Source organism: Bos taurus, chromosome X (assembly GCF_002263795.3).
Source record: "Bos taurus isolate L1 Dominette 01449 registration number 42190680 breed Hereford chromosome X, ARS-UCD2.0, whole genome shotgun sequence".
Lineage (NCBI taxonomy): Eukaryota > Metazoa > Chordata > Mammalia > Artiodactyla > Bovidae > Bos > Bos taurus.
Window position 1 is genome coordinate 82454762 of NC_037357.1, and position 13381 is coordinate 82468142.

General features: G+C 37.4%; 1 protein-coding gene and 1 non-coding gene across 6 annotated transcripts in view; both read left to right on the forward strand.

Moving 5' to 3' along the window:
• The window catches only part of OPHN1 (oligophrenin 1), a 627113-nt gene that overhangs the window by 475465 nt on the left and 138267 nt on the right, over positions 1-13381 (forward strand). The gene's annotated exons all lie outside the window — the stretch shown is intronic.
• Positions 10420-10491, forward strand: TRNAF-GAA (transfer RNA phenylalanine (anticodon GAA)). The gene has a single exon. It is a non-coding gene; the product is annotated as a tRNA-Phe (tRNA).

Below are 13381 nucleotides of genomic sequence, written 5' to 3' on the forward strand. Positions count from 1 at the left end.
GCTGCGATTCAAAGAGTCAGACTCTCTGCGTCTCAAAGAGTCGGACCCTACTGAGCGACTGAATTGACTGACTGATATATATATATATATATATATATATATATATATATATATATTGCAACCTACTATATTGCAAAGGGTAGTCTACCCAATGATCCATGGTGATCTAAATGTGAAGAATATCTCCAAAAACGTAGAGATATTTATATGTACGTCTGGTACACTTTGCATCATAGCAGAAACTAACACAACATTGTAAAGCAACTATACTCCAAGAAAAATTAATTAAAAAAAAAAAAAAACAGACTCGCCCATGCACTGATGGTAAATTAATCTGTTACAAAGGAGACAAGACTACCCAACGTTGGAAAGAAGCTTTTCAACAAGTGGTGCTCGGAAAACTGGATAGCCACGTGTGAAAGAATATTTTAGATCATTCCTTTACTTCATACACATAAATAAACTTAAAATGGATTTAAAGACCTAAATGTGTGACTAGACACTATAAAACTCCTAATGGAAAGCATTGGCAGAACACTGTCTGACATAAATCACAGCAATATCTTTTTTATTCCCTCTCCTAGAATAATGGAAATAAAATCAAAAATATGTGAGGCCTACTTAAAAGCTTTTGCACAGCAAAGGAAACAGTAAACAAAACGAAAAGACAACCCACGTATTGGGAGAAAATACTTGCAAATGATGTGACCGATAAGAAATTAGTCTCCAAAACTTGCAAACAGCTTATGAGGCTTAATTGCATCAGAACAAACAACCCACTCAAAAAATGAGCAGAAGACCTGAATAGACATTTCTCCAAAGAGGGTGTACAGATGACCAATAGGCATATGAAAAGATATTCAATATCAGAGAAATACAAATCAATATTATAAAGAGATATCACCTTACTGCAATCAAAATAACTATCATCAAAAAGTCCACAAAAAACAAACGTTGAAGAGAGTGTTGAGAGAAGGGAACCCTCCTACACTCTTAGTAGGAATGTAAATTGGTACAGTCTCTATGGAGAATAGTATGGAGGTTCCTTAAAGAACTAAAAAATAGAGCTATCATATGACCCTGCAGTCCCACTCCTGGGCATATATCTGGGAAAAATAAAACATGATCTGAAAGGATACATTCAACCCAATGTTCATCTTAGCACTGCTTACAATAGCCAAGACATGGAAGCAAGGTAAATGTCCATCAACAAACGAATGGATAAAGAAGTGGTACATATATACAATGGAATATTACTCAGCCATCAAAAGAATGAAGGAATGCCATTTGCAGTAACATGGATGAACCTAGAGAGTGTCATGCAGAGTAAGTTAAACAGAGAAGGAGAAATATCATATGGCATCTATTATATGTGGAATCTAAAAAGAAATGATACAAATGAACTTAACTTACAAAACAGAAAGAGACTTACAGACTTAGAAAATGAATTTATGGTTGCCTGGGGGGAAGGGAGAATTAGGGACTTTGGGAACATCATATACACATTGCTATATTTAAACTGGATAACCAACAAAGACCTATTGATAGCACATGGAACTCTGCTCAATGTTATGTGCCAGCCTGGATGGCAGGGGAGTGGGGTGTGGGAGAGAATGAATACAAGTATATGTATGGCTGAGTCCATTTGCTGTTCACCTGAAACTGCCACAACATTGTTAATCAGCTATAAAGGGTTAGTAGAAGGAAAGAAATATTAAAAATTAGGGCAGAAATAAATGCAAAAGAAAAAAAGAGACCATAGCAAAAATCAACAAAGCCAAAAGCTGGTTCTTTGAGAAGTTAAATAAAATTGATAAACCATTAGCCAGACTCATTAAGAAACAAAGGGAGAAAAATAAAATCAACAAAATTAGAAATGAAAATGGAGAAATCACAACAGACAACACAGAAATACAAAATCATAAGAGCCTACTATCAGGAACCATATGCCAATAAAATGGACAATTTTGAAGAAATGGACAAATTCTTAGAAAAGTATAATTTTCCAAAACTGAACCAGGAGAAAATAGAAGATCTTAACAGACCCATCATAAGCACAGAAATCGAAACTGTAATCAGAAATCTTCCAGCAAACAAAAGCCCAGGACCAGATGGCTTCACAGCTGAATTCTACCAAAAATTTAGTGAAGAGCTAATACCTCTCCTACTCAAACTCTTCCAGAAAATTGCAGAGGAAGGTAAACTTCCAAACTCATTCTATGAGGCCACCATCACCCTAATACCAAAACCAGACAAAGATGCCACAAAAAAAGAAAACTACAGGCCAATATCACTGGTGAACATAGATGCAAAACTCCTTAACAAAATTCTAGCTAACAGGAGCCAACAACATATGAAAAAGATCATACATCATGACCAACTGAGCTTTATTCCAGGGATGCAAGGATTCTTTAATATCTTCAAATCAATCAATGTGATACACCACATTAACAAATTGAAAGATAAAAACTATATGATTATCTCAATAGATGCAGAAAAAGCTTTTGATAAAATTCAACATCCATTAATGACAAAAACCCTCCAGAAAGCAAGCATGGAAGGAACATACTTCAACATAATAAAAGCCATATATGATAAAGCCACAGCAAACATTATCCTCAATGGTGAAAAATTGAAAGCATTTCCCCTAAAGTCAGGAACAAGACAAGGATGCCCACTCTCACCACTACAATTCAACATAGTTTTTGAAGTTTTGGCCACAGCAATCAGAGCAGAAAAAGAAATAAAAGGAATCCAGATTGGAAAAGAAGAAGTAAAACTCTCACTGTTTGCAGATGACATAATCCTCTACATAGAAAACCCTTAAGACTCCACCAGAAAATTACTAGAGCTAATCAATGAATATAGTAAAGTTGCAGGATATAAAATTAACACACAGAAATCCCTTGTATTCCTATACACTAATAATGAGAAAACAGAAAGAGAAATTAAGGAAATAATTCCATTCACCATTGCAACGAAAAGAATAAAATACTTAGGAATAAATCGAGCTAAAGAAACAAAAGACCTATATATAGAAAACTATAAAACACTGATGAAAGAATTCAAAGAGGACACAAATGGATGGAGAAATATACCATGTTCATGGATTCGAAGAATCAATATAGTGAAAATGGGTATACTACGCTAAGCAATGTATAGATTCAATGCAATCCCTATCAAGCACTAATTGTATTTTTCCGAGAACTAGAACAAATAATTTCACAATTTATATGGAAATATACCCAATACAAAACAAAAAGTTTAAAGTTTGGTGGAAAAAAACATAGGCAACAGCAACTTTTTTTTATGTTGAGAAAGGTAAGCACAAAGTGTCATGCAGTATTTAAGTAATAGATACTCACTGGAAAAGCAAGGGTGTAAGGGTGAGTAAGAGGAAAATAAATTTTAATTGATAGCTCAGAAAAGTATTAATTTTATAATATGTTTTGAATAAGTAAAATGTGACACATTTTAACCTACTACACTTTTCATACAGAGAAGGTAGCATTTGGCAGAATTTAAAAATAAAAATACAGCTTTTATCGAAAAAATAAATGAGACTTTGGATATGAATGTTGCTTGATGTCACTAATTATTTTTGAGGAGAATTAATAAAAAGGAATTCCATATGGATGCTCCAGTTCCTACATGATTTGTAACTTTCTCCCCTAAGTTCCACAGTGTATCATAAGGATAAGTAGTAACATCCTGGATCTAAGGGATGCTTTTTTTTCTTTCTTTCTTTATTTTTTGGATTGAAGGATAACTACAATATTGTGTTGCTTTCTGCCATACATCAACATGGATTAACTATAGGTATACATATGTCCCCTCCCTCTTGAGACTTCCTCCCGCCCCATCCCATCTCTCTATGTGGTTACAGAGCCCTGGTTTGAGTTCCCTGAGTCATACAGCAAATTCCCAGTGGCTATCTCTTTTACATATGGCAGTGTATATTTCCATGTACTTTCTCCATTCATCCCACCCTCTCCTTTCTACCACCCCACCGTGTCCATAAGTCTGTTCTCTATGTCTGCATCTCCATTGCTGTGCTGCAAATAGGTTCATCATTACAATCTTTCTATATTCCATATATATGTGTTAATATACAATATTTGTTTTTCTCTTTCTGACTTACTTCACTCTGTATTATAGGTTTTAGGTTCATCTACCTCATTAGCACCGACTCACATCCATTCCTTTTTATAGCTGAGTAACATGACGTTGTATATATGTACCACACCTTCTTTATCCATTCATCAATCGATGAACATCTAGGTTGCTTCCATGTCCTAGTTATTGTAAATAGTGCTGCAGTGAACATGGGCTTGTTGTTGTTCTGTTGCTAAGTCATGTCTGAGTCTTTGTGACCTCATAAACTGCAGCATGCCAGGCTTCCCTGTCCTTCACCATCTCCTGGAGTTTGCTCAAACTCATGTCCATTGAATCAGTGTTGCCATCCAACCATCTCATCCTCTGTCACCCCCTTCTCCTCTTGCCCTCAATCTTTCTGAACATAGGGTGTTTTCCAATGCACCACCTCTTCCCATCTGGTCGCCAAAGTATTGGAGCTTCAGCTTCAGCATCAGTCCTTCCAATGAATATTCAGGGTTGATTTTATTAGGATTCACTGCTTTGATCACCTTGCTGTCCAAGAAACTCTTAAAAGTCTTCTCCAGTGTTCATAACCATGTCAATTACAAATGCCAAGATGTGGAAGCAACCTAAGTATCCATCAATAGATGAATTGATAAAGCAGCCAAGGTATATATATGTACAATGGAATACAACTAAGCCACAAGAGGAATTAAATTTTGTCATCTGCAACAACATGTATAGACTTGGAGGGTATTATGCTAAGTGAAATAAGTCAGATAGAGAATGACAAATACTGCTTGTTATCATTTATATGTGGAATCTAAAAAAATTAAATGGATGTACATAACAAAGCCACAACAGAGTCACAGATATAGGAAACAAACTAGTGGTTACCAGTGGGTAGATGGAAAGGGGGAAGGGTAAGATAGTGGTAGGGGACTAAAGTACAAAGTGTGTGCTTGCTAAGTCACTTCAGTCCTGTGCAACTCTGTGTGACCCTATGGACTGTAGTCCCCCAGAGTCCTCTGTCCATGGGAATTTTCCAGACAAGAATACTGGAATGGGTTGCCATGCCCTCCTCCAGGGGATCTTCCTGATCCAGGGATCGAACCTGCCTCTCATGTCTCCTGCATTGGCAGGCAGGTTCTTTACCAGTAGCACCACCTGGGAAACACTATACAAAGTAGTGTGTATAAAATAAATAAGCTACAAGGATATATTCTATAGCACAGGAAATATAGCCAATATTTTATAACTTTGAATGGAGTATAATCTATAAAGATATTGAATCACTGTCTTGTACTCCTGAAACTAATATTGTAAATCAACTATACTTTATTTGCCTGCAATGTGGGAGACCTGGGTCCTATCCTTGGGTTGGGAAGATCCCCTGGAGAAGGAAATGGCAACCCACTCCAGTATTCTTGCCTGGAGAATCCCATGGACGGAGCAGCCTCGTGGGCTACAGTCCACGGGGTCGCAAAGAGTTGGACACGACTGAGAGACTTCACTTCACTTCACTTTAAAAGAAAAACTACTAGTTTGCAACCTCAGTGCCCTATTTCAGGCATGGATCAAGGTAAAAGATTTTTCAGGAACAATATATGCATAAAGTTTCAAAGTATTATCCATAGATTACTTACTAATTACAAATGGAAAACTGTATCTTTACAATGAAGTTATCTGGTAAACACTGCCTTAATTAATTGATCAAATTTAGCATCACTGATAATAATACAAACTGACCTTCTGATGGGATATGATAAGAAGTATACAACATAAACAAATATTTTTGCCAAGAATGTTTAACCCCACTCAAATTTAGCCTCTAAACTACAGGAAATACAGGGTATAGAAAAATGCAGAATGTTTGACACTCTTTAAGACAACTGTCTTGGAATTTATTTTTTAGTCAATGTTCTGAGGGGAAAAGGTAGTGGTAGTATTCTATATGGGCTTCCCTGGTAGCTCAGCAGTAAAGAATCTGCCTCCAGTGCGGGAGACTTGGGTTCGATCTTTAGGTCAGGAAGATCCCCTGGAGGAGGGATTGACAACCCACTCTAGTATTCTTTCCTGGAGAATTCCATGGACTGAGGAGCCTGGTGGGCTGCAGTCCATTGGGTTGCAAAGAGTCGAAAATGACTTAAGCGACTGAGCCTAGAACTGTTCTATATTAAGAGGCTAAAGAAGCATAAACAAATGCAGCATATGAACTTTTGATCTAGATTTGAAACTTTCAACTAAAAATAATTGTTTCATGACATTTGAGAAAACTTGAATAGGTATCAGATATTGGGTGATATGAAATTATCATAAATTTTCCTTGATGTAAACATATTAAAGGTATTTGTAGGACCACATGCTTATTATTTGGAGATGAGTGGTAAGATAGTCAAGGCTGAAGCCATTTACTTTTAAAGGACTCAGGGAAAAATATACAGAACAAAGAATGCAAATGTATGAAAAAAATCAATTCCTGAATTTAGGTATAGACAGTATGAGTGTTCATAATAGCATTCTTTCAAGGTTTTGTCTTTATAACCAAAATTTACAGGGAAAATTCAAATAAAAATAGGCTTAGTTCCAACAGCAACATTTACACAGAAGAAGAAAATCCATGTGCTTTCAAAATTTACCGTATTATTCTGCCATGGCTTTCATAATCTATATGATAATTATAACATGCCTTTGTTGTTTATTCCCACCGCAGTCCTGTTTTCCAGGCTAATAACAGGCAAACACAAACTGACCTCAACCAATTTGAGATTTCTAATTATTCCATTCTTTCTGGTTGTTATCTATCACTTCCATTAATCAGATGTAGAACTCTACAGGTTACCTCCCCCACAATCTTACTACCAGTGGCATATTATAATACAATGGAAGCAAGCCTCAGGCCTAATTCTGCCACTCATGCAGATATTTATCTGGAAGCAAATGCAAAACAGTTGTAAAATCTGTTCTGTAAACTCAGTGAAGTCTCAGCTATCTTTCTTTTCAGATACTGTGACAGCATCATGCATTAAACTTTAACTTGAAGCAGATAATATTACAGCACTGCAATTGGGGTCAGGCAATTAAATCCCATAATCTAATGCCCAAATGGAAGACCCCTTTGCAGTCCTAGGCTTGGGCTACCATTCTAAAGGGTGTGAGTTGTCAGGCTTATTAAAATCTTCTTATTTTTTGTAATAACACTTCTGTTATTTCTGAAGCAATACCATTGCATTGTAGAGATTAGAAAATATAAAAAACAAAAAAAATCAATAAAAATAAAAACCTTCTGTTAACAGCATTCAAAAATCACTATTGTTAATCTGTTAGTGCATTTTCTTCTGGATCTTTCTGTGAGTGTGTGTGTTTATGTATATGCACACACTTCACAGAAATACATTTGAGTTTTTTACTAAATTGAGTTTATGCTGTTCAATAGCACCAAACTTTTCAGCAATTCCACCTTTTTTCAGTTCAACAGTTTCTACCTTTCCAGACCATATTAGCATTTCCTTAGCTGACCCAAAGCTTATTTGTTCAGTATAGTCTTACTTACTAGTTTTGTTTACTTTCTTCGTTATATTTTTCAGCTTATTCCCCCATTTTCTTTATTTCTCATAAAGTAGAGGTTGTATTTTAAGGCTAGATAGATTCAAGTTAGTTATTTGAGGACAGAACACATCATAGGTGATTTTTGTGTACCTTATGCTGCATCACATCTGAAGATATGTATTAGTTGATCCACCTTACTGATGTTTAGATTGATCTCTATTCTTCTAACCTATCAATACAAGCTTGGGAATGTCTATACAATACTTCTAGCCAATCAATAATCCATATATCTTGACACATCTAAGCAATGAAAGGTTAGTTTGCCACCAATCATGCTAATTGACAAAGCCACTGGTATTGATTGGAGATGAAGTTAGCTGAAGCTTATAGTAGCCAGCCCCTCTGGCTTCTAATCAGAGTCTTTTAAATGCTGATTATTCAGTCCTAGAGTACGTAAGTATGCATTTAAAATTAGAATACTGCAGTCATAACTTGCTTGTCTTAGTTGTCCAGTGGCTAAGTTGTGTTTGACTCTTTGTGACCCAAAGAGTCTTCAGCAGGCTTCCCTGTCCTCTGTCTCCCGGAGTTTGCTCAAACTTGTATCCATTGAGTCAATGATGCCATTCAATCATCTCATCCTCTGTTGCCCCTTTCTCCTCCTGCCCTCAATCTTTCTTAGCATCAGGATCTTTTAAAATGAGTTGGTTCTTTGCATCAAATGGCCAAAGTAGTGGATGTTTAGCTTCAGCATCAGTTCTTCCAATGAACTATTCAGGGTTGATTTCCTTTGCGGTTGACTGGTTTGATCACCTTGCAGTCCAAGGGACTCGCAAGAGTCTTCTCTCCAGGACCACAGTTTGAAAACATCAGTTCTTCAGCACTCAGCCTTCTTTATGATCCAGCTGTCACCTCCATACATGACTCCTGGAAAAACCATAGTTTGACTATATGGACCTTTGTGGGCAAAGTGATATCTCTACTTTTTAAAATGCTATCTAGGTTTGTCATAGCTTTACTTACAAGGAGCAAGTGTCTTTTAATTTCTTGGCTATAGTCACCATCCACAGTTGATTTTGGAGCCCACAACAATAAAGTCTGTCACTATTTCCATTTTTTCCCCTTCTATTTGCCATGAAGTGATGGGACCAGATGCCATGATCTTAGTTTTTGAATGTTGAGTTTTAAGCCAGCTTTTTCAGTCTCCTCTTTCATCCTAATCAAGAAGCTATTTAGTTCCTCTTCATTTTCTGCCACAGAGTGGTATCATCTGCATATCTGACGTTGATATTTCTCCTGGCAATCTTAATTCCAGCTTGTGTCTCATCCAGCCCAGTATTTTGCATGACGTATTCTGCATAGAAGTTAAATAAGCAAGGTGACAATATACAGCCTTGACATACTCCTTTCCCAAATTTGAACCAGTCCTTTGTTCCCTGTCTGGTTCCAACAGTTGCTTCTTGACCCACATATAGATTTCTCAGGGGGCAGGTAAGGTAGTCTTGTATTCCCATCTCTTTAAGAGTTTTCCACAGTTTGTTGAGATCCACACAATCAAAGGATTTAGAATAGTCAATGAAGCAGAGGTAGACATTTTTCTGGAATTCTTTTGCTTTTTCTATGATCTAGTGGATGTTGGCAATATGATCTCTGGTTCCTCTGCCTTTTCTAAATCCAGCTCACATGTCTAAAATTTCTTGATTCACATACTATTGAAATGAATTACCTTGCTAGCATGTGAAATGAGCACAACTGTATGGTAGTTTGAACATCTTGTGGCATTTCCCTTCTTTGGATTGCAATGCAAACTTACCTTTTCCAGTCCTGTGGCTACTGCTGAGTTTTCCAAATTTGCTGGCATATTGAGAGCAGCACTTCAACAGCTTCATCTTTTAGGATTTGAAATAGCTCTACTGGAATTCCATCACCTCCACTAGCTTTGTTCATAGCAATGCTTCCTAAGGCCCACTTGACTTCATACCCAAGGATGTCTGGCTCTAGGTGAGCGATCACACCATCGTGGTTATCTGGGTCATTAAGACCTTTTTTGTATAGTTCTGTGTATGTTTGCCACCTCTTCATCTCTTCTGCTTCTGTTATGCACCTGTCCTAGAGTGTGCAGAAAAACTAACAAATACATATATCAAATTCCTTCCATTCTTAGGAGCCCTTATCTTTTTCAGATTGTAACATGAATTCTGGGTGCCTCTTAGAAACAATGGCTTCTTAAAATCACTGTTGTCAGGTAGCAATTTTTATGTAATTGTCATAACTTCTATATGCATGAACATGGTCATTGCTGCTCATGTTGTAGTCATTTTAGTTAAATTGCATTCATTGTTGAATTTATTTTCTATTTAAAATGTCTTCAAAAACATAATGAGTTGACAATGAAACTTTTTTCTTTCTTAGTAGTACACAATACAATAATGATGTCATTGCAATTGATGACATTGGTGAAATTCAGGACATTTCACTGGCTATGTGTAAGTATTTAAAGTAAATTATGGATAACATAACACCAGTATAACACCAGTGGGAGAAACCAAAGCTGTCTACACAGGAATGGTAATGTTAGCAAAAGCTCAGCTTCTCTGTATACTGTTTTGAATCTAATATTGGAGACAGAGTTTTTGGGTGAAGTAGAAAAGAATGGCTTTATTATTTTGCCAGGCAAAGGGGGACACAGCAGGTTCCTGCCTCAAAAAAACTGCCTGTCACAACCCCAAAGGATTTGATAAAGGGTTTTATAACAAGGGTGTTATAACATGGGCTTCCCTGGTGGCTCAGAGGTTAAAGCATCTGCCTGAAATGCAGGAGACCCAGGTTCAATCCCTGGGTCGGGAAGATCCCCTAGAGAAGGAAATGGCAACCCACTCCAGTACTCTTGCCTGGAGAATCCCATGGAGGGAGGAGCCAGGTAGGCTACAGTCCATGGGGTAGCAAAGAGTTGACTGAGTGACTGAGTGACTTCACTTTCACTTTATAACAATGGTTCAAGGATAAGGTCTCTGACAAGATTAGGATGGGACCAGAGCTTGTGCTCCTTTAATCTCATCTCAGGTGGTTGGTCTTCTAATCTTTTTGTTTTGTTATCTCTTTCTTTTTTGAATTATGAAATTATGATAACACCTTTACAGAAAACTTAGAAAATACAGAACAAAGTTACATATAGTTCCACTATATATTACAATTATTTTTTCAGTAGATAAATTAAGATTTTTAGTTGGAGTTTCAATATCAAACTCTTAACATTAATAGAATAAATATACAGAGGAGTAGAAGGATATAGAAGACCTGAAAAGCACCATGAGCCAATTCAACATAATTAAGATTTATACAGTTTTCACACAATGGTAGAATAAAATTCTATTCCAAAATGGCAACTGACTCCAGTGTTCTTGCCTGGAGAATCCCAGGGATGGTGGAGCCTGGTGGTCTGCCGTATATGGGGTTACACAGAATCAGACACAACTGAAGCGACTTAGCAGCAACAGCAAGTTCCCATAGATTATAAACTAGGACTATAAAGGCCTAATCTTGATGAGCTTCTCTGGTCTCTTTAATCTTGCCTCAGGTAGTTACTTGGCTGATCCTCACTTGATTAGCAATTGTTCAAATCTTCCCTTTGGATGCAAGGAAAGTCATGAAGGCTGGAGTTTGTCTATAAGTAATGGGTGACTGTGGTCCACTGGAGAAGGGAATGGCAAACCACTTCAGTATTCTTTCCTTGAGAACCCCATGAGCAGTATGAAAAGGCAAAAGGAGAGGATACTGAAAGAGGAACTCCCCAGGTCAGTAGGTGCCCAATATGCTACTGGAGATCAGTGGAGAAATAACTCCAGAAACAATGAAGGGATGGAGCCAAAGCAAAAAGAATACCCAGCTGTGGAAGTGACAGGTGATAGAAGCAAGGTCCGATGCTGTAAAGAGCAATATTGCATAGGAACCTGGAATGTCAGGTCCATGAATGAAGGCAAATTGGAAGTGGTTAAACAAGAGATGGCAAGAGTGAACATCGACATTTTACGAATCAGCGAACTAAAATGTACAGGAAAGGGTGAATTTAACTCAGATGACCATTATATCTACTACTGCAAGCAGGAATACCTCAGAAGAAATGCAGTAGCCATCATGGTCAACAAAAGAGTCCGAAATGCAGTACTTGGATGCAATCTCAAAAACAACAGAATGATCTCTGTTCGTTTCCAAGGCAAACCATTCAATATCACAGTAATCCAAGTCTATGCCCCAACCAGTAAGGCTGAAGAGCTGAAGTTGAACGGTTCTATGAAGACCTACAAGACCTTTAAAACTAACACACCAAAAAGATGTACTTTTCATTATATGGGACTGGAATGCAAAAGTAGGAAGTTAAGAAACACCTGGAGTAACAGGCAAATTTGGCCTTGGAATAAGAAATGAAGCAGGGTAAAGACTAAAAGAGTTTTGCCAAGAAAATGCACTGGTCATAACAAACACCCTCTTCCAACAACACAAGAGAAGACTCTACACATGGACATCACCAGATGGTCAACACCGAAATCAGATTGATTATATTCTTTGCAGCCAAAGATGGAGAAGCTCTATACAGTCAATAAAAAGAAGACCAGGAGCTGACTGTGGCTCAGATCATGAACTCTTATTGTCAAATTCAGACTTAAATTGAAGAAAGTAGGGAAAACGACTAGACCATTCAGGTATGACCTAAATCAAATCCCTTGTGATTATACAGTGGAAGTGAGAAACAGATTTAAGGGACTAGATCTGATAGATAGAGTGTCTGATGATCTATGGACTGAGGTTCGTGACATTGTACAGGAGACAGGGATCAAGACCATTCCCATGGAAAAGAAATGCAAAAAAGCAAAATGGCTGTCTGAGGAGGCCTAACAAATAGCTGTGAAAAGAAGAGAAGCAAAAAGCAAAGGAGAAAAGGAAAGATATAACCATCTGAATGCAGAGTTCCAAAGAATAGCAAGAAGAGATAAGAAAGCCTTCCTCAGCGATCAATACAAAGAAATAAAGGAAAATAACAGACTGGGAAAGACTAGAGATCTCTTCAAGAAAATTAGAAATACCAAGGGAACATTTCATGCAAAAATGGGCTCGATAAAGGACAGAAATTTTTTGGACCTAACAGAAGCAGAAGATATTAAGAAGAGGTGGCAAGAATACACAAAAGAACTGTACAAAAAAGATCTTCACGACCAAGATAATCATGATGGTGTGATCACTGACCTAGAGCCAGACATCCTGGAATGTGAAGTCAAGTGGGCCTTAGAAAGCATCACTACGAACAAAACTAGTGGAGGTGATAGAATTCCAGTTGAGCTATTTGAAATCCTGAAAGATGATGCTGTGAAAGTGCTGCACTCAATATGCCAGCAAATTTGGAAAACACAGCAGTGGCCACAGGACTGGCAAAGGTCAGTTTTTATTCCAATCCCAGACAAAGGCAATCCCAAAGAATGCTCAAACTACTGCACAATTGCACTCATCTCACACGCTAGTAAAGTGATGCTCAAAATTCTCCAAGCCAGGCTTCAGCAATACATGAACCGTGAAATTCCAGTTGTTCAAGCTGGTTTTAGAAAAGGAAGAGGAACCAGAGACCAAATTGCCAATATCCACTGGATCATGGAAAAAGCAAGAGAGTTCCAGAAAAACATCTATTTCTACTTTATTGACTTTGCCAAAGCCTTTGACTGTGTGGATCACAATAAACTGTGGAAAA